The sequence below is a fragment of the Panthera pardus genome, unplaced genomic scaffold, assembly GCF_024362965.1.
Source record: "Panthera pardus isolate Hobbes unplaced genomic scaffold, ASM2436296v1 HiC_scaffold_3, whole genome shotgun sequence".
NCBI lineage: Eukaryota > Metazoa > Chordata > Mammalia > Carnivora > Felidae > Panthera > Panthera pardus.
Genome location: NW_026526876.1, coordinates 8,087,138 through 8,099,950, shown reverse-complemented (window position 1 = coordinate 8,099,950; position 12,813 = coordinate 8,087,138). Strand labels below are relative to the sequence as shown.

At 42.0% G+C, this 12,813-nt stretch overlaps 1 long non-coding RNA gene across 2 annotated transcripts in view; it reads left to right on the top strand.

The window, feature by feature from the left end:
• Window positions 1-852, top strand: part of LOC109245868 (uncharacterized) — an 80,114-nt gene extending 79,262 nt beyond the window's left edge. For both annotated transcript variants that reach the window (XR_002071128.2, XR_002071127.2), the window contains exon 3: window positions 480-852. This is a non-coding gene — a long non-coding RNA (uncharacterized LOC109245868). The remainder of the gene's footprint in view (window positions 1-479) is intronic.
• Window positions 853-12,813: the final 11,961 nt, after the last annotated feature.

The window sequence follows — 12,813 nt, the reverse complement described above, 5'->3', positions numbered from 1 at the left end:
TGAAGTGGATAGCCAGTATAAAGTTTCAAGCCAAAATGAACTTAAAATTTTTTTCCCACTGACAAATTAATTATGAGAAAATACATCCTCTTGCCTTGATGGCAAGGATGAGACAAGCGACCAGTGACAGAAGGTGACTTCTGTGGAGAGGAAGAGGGGCTGGCTTCTGGAAAACAGTGTCTTGGTTGTCAACGACAGTGAGAACAGCAGCCTTCACCTCAGGTGGGCTTTTCAGAAGGGGTCTTGGTATTTTGTCATCTGCATTAAACATCCTCGCGATTGAGATGTTAGATGTGGAATTTGCCACATATTCTAGCTCTAAAATCAGTCCCGTTCACACCTATGAAAACCTCTTGATGATCCAGTGAAATTTCAACATATTTCCAGGGGACAAATATGAAATATTTAACAGTTTTTTTCTTCGAAGGAAAAATTTTATCCTGTTAATGTTATTTTTTGTTTCTGTGTTTTTACACAAGGCCATTTTGGATTAACAGCACACTACCACGTAGAGATTACTGTAATGCAGTGTATTCACCGAACACAGAAAGGAAGTCACCCTTGCCGTCTCATGTCTGAGATCAGTGGTTTCCCGACCTGTGGGGTCACAAGCCCCCAAGGATCCTCAGGGTTGTTGCAGGGGACTCTTGAATCCATCTGGACAGCGATAATTGCCTCCAGTTTGAGCAAGCAACATCATCAAACAAACAGTGTTTTCTGTTAGAAAGTCTAAGTGACTATAGCTTCCCATTAAATATAAACTAATTAAAAATGTATTAAATGTGTAGCTGTTTTTCATCATTATGTATCTTTCTAACGTAATACTAAAAGTACAGGTCCCAACATGCGGAGTTGGTCGGGGGGAGGTCCATTGAATGTTTTGATTCTGTGGAGGAGAACTTGGAAACGACTGGTTTAGGTTATAGATGGCAAGAGCTGGGAAGTAGCTTAGCAGTCACCTAGAATGTGGTGTCCTCATTTTACTGATAAGGAAAGTAAGACCCAGAAAGGTGAAGGGGTCATGCAGCACCACAGAGGTGTGACGGCGGGGCTGGGGCACGAACCTGTTCCCCTACATCCAGGGCCAGTGCTAATTCCACCGCGGTACACTGTATTTAAAGACCCGTAAAACCAACTGGCTTCCCTCGGGCAGCCAGAGCTCGTGAAAAGCCTGGATTGGCACCTGGAAATTTTGACTCCGCGACCAACGTGTTGTTGATTTTACCAAATGGTCTCTATAATACAGCTTTCCTGGTTAAGTTGGACTAGCAGTCCACATTAGAATATTACACGTGATTGTTGGCATTCTTTCTGAAGTGCTAACAGCACATGAAGGAGACTAGTCATTAAATTTCGCGTGGGTAAGTGGTCTGAAAAGTCAATATCTTACGCGAAGCCATTTTTAAAGAACAGCTGCTCCTTGTATTACCCTATTCCCATCACTAAACCAGGAAATAAAATGGTAGCTCTTTAGGACTTAGCAGTAGAGATCCCTTTGTTGTTTAGAGTGCAGTAATAAATCACTCTTACCTCGTGTGTTACCAGATGAAGACGGTGGCAGGCTCAAAGCAGACAACTACTGTTGAAAGAAAAAAAAAAAACTAAGAGAATGTAGATTCTTCTTTTTTCCACTTAATCACAAAATACAAGTAACTATATTGTGTACCGTGTCATTCTTAGGCATGGTGGAAAGAAAAATTAAAATTTGGAAAGAGTAGCCATCTCCCTTAAGTGAATGGTCCTCACCACCAGGACTGTAGAACCAGCCAGATGCCCTCCACGTATACATACCTTGAGGAATTTTGAAGAAGGACGGGACCAAGGCATGTGGGCTCCACTTTTATAGAGACTGTTCTGCAAGCACAAGCTGCCGCCTCAGCTGTCCGAACTGGAACCTACTTGGCAAAACCGTTTTTGGCAAATCTCTTTGCACAATATTCACTGACTGTGGCTGTGAATGGATATAATTAGAAATATTTCTTGTCACCTATAAATAATTTGACAGAGGATAACCTAGAGTTCTTTATAGGCATTTGATAGGGGACAGGGATTCAGGGCTTCTAAGACTGTTTCTCCAGCTTCGCTGTTACATCATTCACCATGGAGTTCAAAGCCAGGCCCCCACTTACTCTCCTGCCTCTAAAGTTGGTCCAACAGAACGAGCTGGACGTGAGGAACTTAGGACTAATTGGTTTTTAGCACTTAAAGCCATTAAGGAGCTGGGATGAATTTTAGATCGGACACTGTCTTTGGAAGCAGTGAGTGATAGATATTAAGGCAGAAAATTCCTAGCCAGGGTCCCGATTTTAGAAACACTGGCGATAGATGCTTTTAAAGTCTGAAAAGCTAAACATGATGGAGAAAACGAATTGTCGGGTTAGGCAGTGGCAGTAGACCAGTGCAGGCCTCGTAAGGGATTTAGAACAGATATAAACACTTCTGTACCTTTTCTGAAGAACTTGCCATGGCTACGTCCAGCTCATTTGTTTTCACTGAGGGGACACCAGGATGCCGTGTGGTGATCACGCGTGTTTCCCCTGCATAATGGAAGGAGACACAGACATGCGTCCCTAGTTCACGGGCAAATCCTCATGACTAGCTGTAGCCCTAATGAGGTGGGTACTACATACTTTGATTTAAGGTGGGAGGAAAGACGTGGTATCCATAAAACTCTTGTGGATTGAGAAGATGAGTGGGAGTATGCCATATGCCCATGATACTTGTAAATTGAGTTTTGGTGGTTTTGCCACATACACAGCTGTTGCCCAATATGACGGGAAATCTATCTACTCTAAGTGTGTCCCTGAGATCCGATGTGATATTTTTTACTATCATCTGCTAGCTTAAATTACTGATTAATGTGATCACTATTTTTATGCATCCTATTGAGTTAGAATTTTCTCTTTAACACATTAACAGACTGAATCTTTTATACTTTTTTTAAAATTTCTTTTGATACAATCCTGTGGAAGGCAGACATTATTTTTATTTTCTAAAAAATCTCTGTGGAAATGACTCTCAGAAGTTCAGCAATGTACACAAAATGTTGGGGGTCTAAGAAAGAGGAAATGTCTTCTGATTTTTTTCTATGTTAAGATTTTCACAACTCATTTATTTTTACTTCTTTTGGAACTTGGTACCTAAATTCTAGACATAATAACTATATTATCAAGCACACCCACCACTTTTAGAACTAAAAGATCGAAGAAGACACTGTGGATGGGACCAAGACACAGGCTGAGTTATGCAACTATAGCTAGTGAGGACTGTACCTAAAACACAGAGCTTTGACAAACTGCAGAGACCGACTGATCATCCAGATCTTGAAAGCTCTGAAACGGGGCAGGGGTCTTGTGGAGACTGGCATAGACCACCAGGAATGGGTCAGAGAACCTTGCAGAGCTTGGACAAGGACAGAAGAGTAGCAGCGCTGAATGAGGGAGAGGCCTTTCCCTTATACCTGCTTCTCTAAGGACTGTGTGAACAGGAAATACAGGAAAACAGTGCTAAGCCTTCTTGTATCTGTGTGGTTCTTTGTGATTTGGATGCTGTGTTTAAGCAGTTTGGATAAGAGCTTCTCCCTTGCGTGTCCCCCCATTATCCTTGCAGATTTGGAAATGTTATAGGATTCTGTGATCTTGGACTCCTTCATCTACTAAAAGCATAAATTTAGTGAAAACCTGAGATTCCCTTTATCCTATAGAGTTGTATGAATTAAATTAGGCTATGTAAACAATCTATAGTATAAACTGCCTTTATGAGTAATAAAGGCATTACAGATGATTATTATTGGAGGTTATATATAATCACTTAATTCTTAAATATACACACCCACAGACATACACCCACACACACATACCAGGGGCTGCTGAAGCAGACATTTTGTAATTCCAAGTAAAGGTCACAATGACATGCTGACACTCCTGAATGTACCACGGGAGTCCAGATGGTAGTAAAGGACCGCAGAGAGATGGTGGCTAGGAAATGTCAGCGAACAAGATTATTATTGTTGTTTTATGGTTTTATTAGATGAATTTTGTCCAAAAATTATAGTTGGCACCCAGTCCTAGCTTCTGTGGTATCTGGCATAGCAGCACAGCCTCAACGAAACCCCTTGAGATTCGGCAAGTCACATTTGTTGTTTGTCTTTTTAAAAATTTGTCTGGGACTCCCAATGCGTCATCACTGTTGAAGAGAAGTTGCATATTCATTTTAAGTCGGTTGTTTATAACACTGAGCAGAATTCTCATTCCAGGGTGTGGGTAGAGTCATTCACTCGCTTTTCTACTCTACACATACTTACTAAATGTCCACTGTGTACCAATAAATTACCCAAACTGGCCAAGCTCATGCTTCAGTCAATGGGGGTGGACATACACAGACAAAGAAGTCAGATGACACTACATGCTAAAAGGAACAATAAAACCGAGTAAGGGGGAAAGGGAGAACTGTACCAAGGTGGGCGATCTTGGAAGGCTTTTCATGGAAGGTGACAGACATTTGAATAGAAGCTTGAGGGAAGTTAAGAAACAAGCAATGTGGGTATCTAGAAGAAGAATATTTCAGACAGAGAGAACAGAAAATGTAAAGGTCCTGAGGCTGGAGTACCCTAAAGTGTTGAAGGATCAGTGAAGAAGCCTGAAACAGAAGCACACTGTCAGGGGACAAGGGGTAGCGTGGCGGCAGACGGAGTGGGAAGGGTCAGTTAACGTAGGAGCTTGTGAGACCATGTCAGGACTTGGTTTTTAATCTGAATGAGATGGAGAGCCAGAGGAGAATTTTAGGAAGGGGGGCAGTGTGGTCTGACTGAAGATTTAAAAGAACCACTCTGGTGCCTGTGTTGAATGTAGATTGCAGGGCAGCAAGGGGAGGCCAAGGAGAGGCAGCAGGCTACTCACTGCCACAGTGTAGATGGATCATAATGGTGGCTTGGGCCGTGTTCCTGTTAGTGTGGCTGACTTACCATACTGCCCCAGATGATGGCCTAAAACAAACATTTTATCATGCCTATGGATTTTGAGGGTCAGGAATTTAGAATCTGGAAGGAACACAGCATCCTTTGTTTTATAGTACCTGTGTTCTCTGAGAACAAAACCTGGGGGTGATTCAACAGCTAGGGGCAAGTATTATGTCCCATAACAAAAGCCAGAGAACAAAAGGATTGTTGAGAAGGGTAGCTAATAAATACAGTGATGCCTGGGGGCAGACATGGGGTCCAGGGAAAGTTTGTTAAAAAAGGGGAGAGACTAAGCATATTTGTGTTGATGATGAGGATTCTGTAGAGTTAATACAAACTGATGACACAGGAGAAGAGGGAATTATTGTGAGCAGCAAGGCAAGGGGGACTGGAGTCCAGAGGCTCTGATGGGAACATGGACAAGGGTTAGGTTAGGAAAGAAGACGGAGAGTGAGAGCGAGATGCAGGTTAGCTGATAGATTTGATGGTGGGAAGATGAGGGGGTTCCTATTTGCTTGCTTCTGTTTTCTCAGTGAAGTATGAGGCAAGGTCACTGGCTGAGAGTGAGGACAGTTGAAGGAGATGTAGTGGGTATACAGAGAGAAGGTGTGACGTGTTCTCTTTGAAGAGGGAGAGGCTCGCCCAGGAGTACTGAGTTATAATCTTGTAGTTAAAGTGAGACCAGGTTAGCGGATCTGTTTTTCTCCAGCAAGTTCAGACGCTTGGATGTAGCCATAGAGAATCTGGGTTTAACCAAGGTGAGACTTTGTCAGGCAAGTGAAATTTAGAGAGAAGGCCAACGGAGTGAAGAATCTTTTCGAGTGAGTTATTATAATGTTGGGCCATGAAATTTAGGCCTGGTTAAAGAAGGAGGTGAAAGAACATATCAGAACAATGAAAAAGTGGTAGGGGTCAATGGAGATGATGGGATATCTGGAGTAGGTGAGCTGGAAGAAGAGGCGGTGTTAGAGATTGAATGGAATGAATCCCGCTTGGTGGTGATGTGTGATTATTTCATATGTGGTTGGATTTGATTTGCTAATATTTTGTTGGGGAATTTTGCATCGATGTTCATAAGAGACACTGAAATAGTTTTTCTTTCTTGTAATATCTTTATCTGGTTTTGATAGTAAGGTCATTCTGGCCCCATAGAATGAGTTAGAAAATGCTCCCTCTGCTTTTTTCTTGAAGACATTGTGGAGAATTGATATTATTTTTCCTTAAATCTTAGGTAGAATTCACCAGTGAAATTATCTGAACCTGATGATTTCTGTTTTAGAAGCTTATTAATTATTGATTCAATTTCTTTAATAGATGTGCATCTATTCAGATTATTTATTTCTCCTTGTATGCTTTGGTAATTTGTGCAGAGACTGAATGGGATGCTTGAGGTTGAGATTTTTGTGAATGTACAGATCTTGATCATGACAAGGGCAGTGATGACTATATACTCAGCTACCTCAAACTATTCCCCAGAGCTAATTTTCTACACATGCAAATATATAGTGTATTATATACAAATATATCATATTTGTATATAAATGTATAGGGTGTATATATATATTTATTTATACAAATGGGATTATATATACTGATGGTCTTCAACTTGGTTTTTTACTCATTATCATGTATAGAAATGCTTTCCATAGTGGTATTTATTCATTTAATTGGTATTTATTGGGCAGACATACAAGAGTTTAAAAAAAGAAGTCCGTGCTCTCTTGGAATTGACATTTTGATGGAAGGGGGTGGTGGATACAATGAATTCATTAAAAAAAAAGTTAAAGATGTATTTTTTATTCTATGTGACGTGCTATGAGAAGTGTAAGTTAGAGTAACAAGGTAGAGATTACTGTAGGCAGGGGGCCACATTGGTGTGGCAAGCAAGATAGACTTCTTTGAACCAAGACTTGAATCATGCGAAAGAATTACCTCTGAAGAGATCTGAATGAAGAGCATTCCAAGCAGGGACAATTGTGGGGAAGTGAGTGAAGGAAAAATAGGTCTGTATCTTCAGTGTCTACCAAGAGCCACGTGTATATTCTCAGTATTTGATTTGCCTCATTTGATCCTCATGCAAACTTCAAGAGTAGAAAATGCCATTATGCTGTCTACTGAAAAGGGACTGAGCTGCAGTCTGGTTCAATAAATTGCCCAGGATCACATAGCTAGTGTGTATGGTGGAGCGGAGACTCGGCCCAGGCAGGGCCGCCCCCGAGACTGTCACCTAGTCACCAGCTCTACAGCCTCTAGTGTCCCTTCCAACTCCGAGATTCCATGTTTTTTTAGTGATTTTACTGACACAATGAAAGCTATGCCAGAAGTAAACAGCTAACAGAATGATAAATGAGAGACCTCCCGTCAAATTACTGATTTACATTTTGTGAAAGCTGCATTTTATGAGAACTGCATGTGGTGTTATGTTGTCCTGTTGTTGAACATGCCATAACCTTGCCCACCAAGCCAGCATATCCAAAACCAGGATGCCATAAGCAAACTACCCCATGATACACAAATCTATGCAAAGTACATGATGCTAAAGAGATAGAGAAATGTAGAGACTTGTGTTTTCTGTGCCACAGCATGTAGGGAGAGCCTTGAAGATGTTTTTCAGAAATTCTGTCTTGGGAGCACATCAATAATTTGTCCCTACACGACACGTAAGTTTTGCTCGCTTATCACCCACCCCTTCTAGCCGTCTACACCTTTCCACTTCCTTGAATAGAGTGAATACAGGAGCACCTACTAGGTGTTAAAATTAACTCAGATGCACACAGATTCCTGGGGAAGCAAGTCTAGATGGGAAAAGAATGGGGAGACAGAATCATTCAGCTCTTTCTAATTATTCTCTTTCATTCTTTAGGGACTCCCTGATTCCCAGGGCTTGGTATGTACTTGTTTGGCTCACTCTTGCTCCCCGCCAGGTATTAGCTGACATTCCTACTCTTATGTGTAAGAAGTCATGTGCTGTCCCCACCATGCAGGCAACATTAATAATTAATATTTGACAATCTATTTTCCCATGTATTGGTGAACTGTAATAAAAATAAATCAGTGGGACAAATCTAATTTTAACTTAAATCTTTTCAAATTCTCTGTCCTTCTTAGTTCCAGTTAGACAGCAAGACACACGTCTAGGATCGTTTTTCTGTTCAAGTCTTACGTATGGTGCTAAGTGTCCCATTCCAGAAAACAAGTACCAATAAAGTGTTGCCGTCCGTGCTGATAGCTGGTATCTTCTACACAATTGGAAGTACTGGTAGGAGGAGAATATATTATATTCCCAAGTGGCAGGATATCAACAAGAGAGAATTGTAAAGAAGTAAGAGGCAGTTGTGTAGGGGAAATGAAGTAAATCTTTTAGTATTCCTGTGCTGGTTGTTTGTGGATGTTTTGCATTTCTATAAATGTCACTGTGTAAACAGTTGCCCATTGGTTTTGAAGGTGTTGAAAGTAAGAGAAAAGTTTTAAGAAACTATTTTTTCCCTAAATATATATTGTAGTTGGGCAAAATTCAGAAGTAAAATGTGAATAAATACAACTCTTTTTCTTTAAATGAGTAAACCAGACTGATCAATCTAAATTCTGGAATTTCCTTGGGTAACAGGAGAGATCAGACAGATTGCAAGAATTGAAGAGGAGAGAGAGACAGGGTGCATTAACTGAACAGGAGCCATGAGGCAGGATAGAACATCTGAGCAGAAGAGATAAGACAAGATGCAGTAATTGAAGGGGAGAGACAAGAAAGCATGCAATAAATGAGAGGGAAAGAGAGAGAAAGGACAGGATGCAATAACTGAATGGGAAGGACAAGGTAGGATACAGTAATGGAAGAGGAGAGATAAGAAAACATGCGATAAATGAGGGGAAGAGAAGACAGGATGCAATAAATGAGCAGGCGAGATAATACAGGGTGCAAAAATGAATGGGAGAGATCAGACAGGATGCAATACCTAGGCGGGAAAGATAAGGCAGAATGGAATAACTGGGCAGAAGAGATCAGACAGGATGCAATAAATGAGCAGAGAGATAAGAAAGGATGAAATAACTGGACGAGAGAGTTAAGACAAAATACCGTGACTGTGAAGGACACACGGCCAGGGTGCAGTAACTGAACATAAGAGATAAGACGGGGTAGAATATCTCGGTGGGAAAGAGAAGACAGGAAGGGATAATTGAACAGGAGAATGTATACGTAATTGCTCTAGAGAGATTCTTCTTCCTATTAGGGATGGTTGCTTGGAGCCAGTGCCCTTGAAGGATAAATAGGGTGCACTTACAAAAGAGGAGGCGAGAGTATGATGGTCAGAGGCAGCAGCAGAAGTGAGGAGAATAGGACAGTGAGATGAAAGTACAGGAAAGGAACATTTCCGTCCACCTGCAGGTCCTAGAACACTTATCAGGGGATGCTTTGACTCTTAAATAAGGCTTTAAAGGGAACCATGTCGAAGCTGAGACTTAAGGAATGGTTAAACATTTGTCAGATGGATAAGAAGGGGAGGGCATGAAGGCAGCAAATTCAAAGGTATGGAAACTTTCATTCATTCATACTTCCAAAACGTTATTATTGAGCAGATACTCTGGTCAAGGCACAATGTCAAGTGGAGGGATATACGGGTGAATAAGGAAGACCCCAAACCTATATATGCTTCATGTAGCATCCATTTTAATGAGGGAGAATGACATTACTTATTTGCAGTTTAGTTAAGTGATAAGTAAAGAGAGCATACAACAGGGAAATCAGACCTATTCGGGAGGGTCTAGGTCTTTTTCTTAACATAGTGAAATTTAAGCTCAGATTTAGAGGATGAATAGGCCCTAGCTAGTCGAAGTATAGAGGTAAGAAGTGAGAGGGTCCTTGAAGCCAAGGCAGGTGAGAAGGCTCAGAGTATGTCCCTAGAACTAAAAAGGAGATCAGTGAGGCTGAGACACACAAGAGGAAGGCAGAGTGTATCACAAGGTGGAGCTTACAGGGTAGGCGATGGCCATCCTCAGGATTTTAATCTTTATGCTACGAGAAAAGAGGGGTGACTTTAAGCGGGACAGTGATGTGGCCAGTGTATTGTTTTTAGAAAGCTCTCACTGGCTGTAGTTTAGATTCTGTCAGAATGGTTTAGACTCAGGAAAGAAGAGTAGATGTGTGGGAGACCAGGCAGTAGATGATGGCAGTTTGGATAGGGAACGTGGTGGAAAAGACAGAGTTGATGGTCTTGAAAGATATTTAAGGGCAGTGAAGAAAAAAACATGATGACCGATTGGATATGGGCGAGTGAAGGACAGGTTGGTCGGTCTCAATGCTGGTTCCTAAATAGTTAGGTTGAGGAACTGAATGATCACTGTTGCCATGTGCTGTGATAAGGAACAGTGCAGGAATACAAGAGAGGCTAAAGGATTGGAGGCTATGGTCATGAATTAATTTTGGCCATGTTGAGTTTAAAGTTTCTATTAGCAGAGACATTAAGCCTGGAGTTCAGAGTACAGAACTAGAGTTGGGGTGTAAATTTGGAATCCATACGTTATGGATGGTAATAGAAACCAAGCGAGCAGGTGAGATCATCCAAGGAGAAATGTAAACTGAGAGGAGAAGGGGGCCTAGGATGGAAACTTGGGTCACATCACATTGAGTTCACAAAAGAAAACTTCCTTCTTCTTCAGAAGAACTTCAGAAGAAAAACTTCTGATGGTTAGACAGAGGCAGATGAGATGATGAAGGAGAATGAGAGAGGCTGGAGAGCTGGAGCTATGAAGGACACCAAAGCAGGTCAGAGTTTTGGAAATGAAGGGAAGAATACATTTCCATAAAAGAGAATGGTCAGATGTGTAACATGCAATTGAGAGGTTGAGGTGATTAAAGATTGAGAAGTGTCCATTCGATTTAGCAATAAAGACGTCACTGAGGATCATAGTGAGATCCATTTAGGTGCAGTGGAGGGAACAAACACCAGCCTGGAGTGAGTTGAGGAGGAGGTGAGGAAAGGCAGCAATGTGTATATGTAACAGTTTTGAGAGATTTTGTCAGAAAGTAGAGACATGAGAAAGGAACTAGAGTGAAGAATTGGGTCAAGTGAGAGTTTTAAGATAGGATGCAGTAGAGTGGAAGATATTGAGAAGAAGGTGGAAGAAAAGGAGTGTCCACTGTATATTCTGAGAAGGGGGGAGGGGATGAGATTTAGAGTAGGCAGATGAGGCGGCCCTGAATTTAAATTGGAGGAGCGACCTCCACATTCGAAGGATGAATATGGCTTGGCAGCAGAAATGGGAGGCCATTGGCATCTGAGAACACCTAGTTTTTCTTTTAAGCAGGATGTGAGGTCACCTTATGGGGCCAAAGGCAGGGAATGGAGATTTGAGGAGAGCAGAGATCTGAAATAGAACTAGAGGGACTGAGCAAGTTGACTGCATAACTCCAGCACCAAAGGCCCAGCGGGGTCCGTGATTGGGAATTTATACTGGTACCATCTCCTTGGAAATGTGGAGTAGTGAACTGTTGCATTCATTCAGGTTTGGTTTCTTTCCACTTGAGTGTGGCAGGGGATAGGAGATGGCAAGCAAGTTTGGGGTTTTGTGAAGAGAGTGGACAAAAGATTATGAATTTTTGCTTGCTTGGAAGAGCAAAAGGGGCTGATGAATATGGAAGAAATAAAAGGTCAGAGGTTATTGGAGGTACAGTGTGGTTAAATAAGAATGTTAGATTAGGGATAGGGCAACATGCAAGCTGGAAGATCAGAAAGGTGGTGCTTGATTTGGTGAGTGTGATGTTGGGGCCTTTTCCAGAGTGGGACTGTGGACGAGGTGCAGGGGAGGAGAAGGCAGTGGAGGATGGGAGTCACTGGACTAGAGACATCATCCATATGGATGAGGAAATCTCCCAGGAATGTGGGAAAAATTGGGTGATCAGAGAAGAAGGGCCAAAATCGTACTGAAGGAAGTCAGTCAAGGACCGCAGCAGGTGTGGGGGATAAGCGGAACAGCAGGAATCTCAAAGAAGGAAGAACTCTCTACAAGAGGATGAGCAGCACTGGGGATGGAGGCAGGATATTGCTTGTAGCTCAGGGCTCCTTAAGAACTTAAGTTCTCAGAGCCTGAGAGAGTAAAGGTCACCTGTTAGGAGAGCTTCCAGGGGAGCATTGCTATCAGGGAAGGGTAGATTTTAATTTATAGTACAGCTCAGGATGCAGCATTAGGATGAACACTTGTCTCTAAGGCTCAGTAGAAAAAAAAAGTGAAGGTGCATATCAACCCAGAGAGATTTCCCCCAGGAGCTGAGGTCCGGAGGAGTGCAGCCGGATAATTTAACTGACTAGATAGTTTAAAAAAAAAAAAAAGTAATCTGGTATTGTTCTTTTTAAATAGGTGTATGGTTCTTGGGGCACCTGGGTGGCTCAGTCGGTTGGGTGGCCGACTACAGCTCAGGTCATGATCTCGCGGTCTGTGAGTTCGAGCCCCACATCGGGCTCTGTGCTGACAGTTCAGAGCCTGGAGCCTGCTGCGGATTCTGTGTCTCCTCTCTCTGCCCCTTCCCTGATTGCTCTCTGTCTGTCTCTCTCAAAAATAATAAACATTAAAAAAAAATTTTTTTAAGAGGTGTATGGTTCTTGTATGTTCTTTTGTTACATTCCTGGTCGACAAGATACTTGCTATTTTACTTGCTCCTTGTCTATTAAAAATGAGGTGAGGAGGCCCATGCCACCTCCAGCACATGTAACTCCCTGGTAGTGATACCAATTCTAATCATGATGAGGACAATTGCTGCAGCATGGTAGAAAGGCACAGCGTCGCAAGCCAGAGAGAAAATAATGAGAAGGGGGAACTGACTGAAAAAAAGATTAATTGGCCTTCCACTGCTGTCAGAAGTA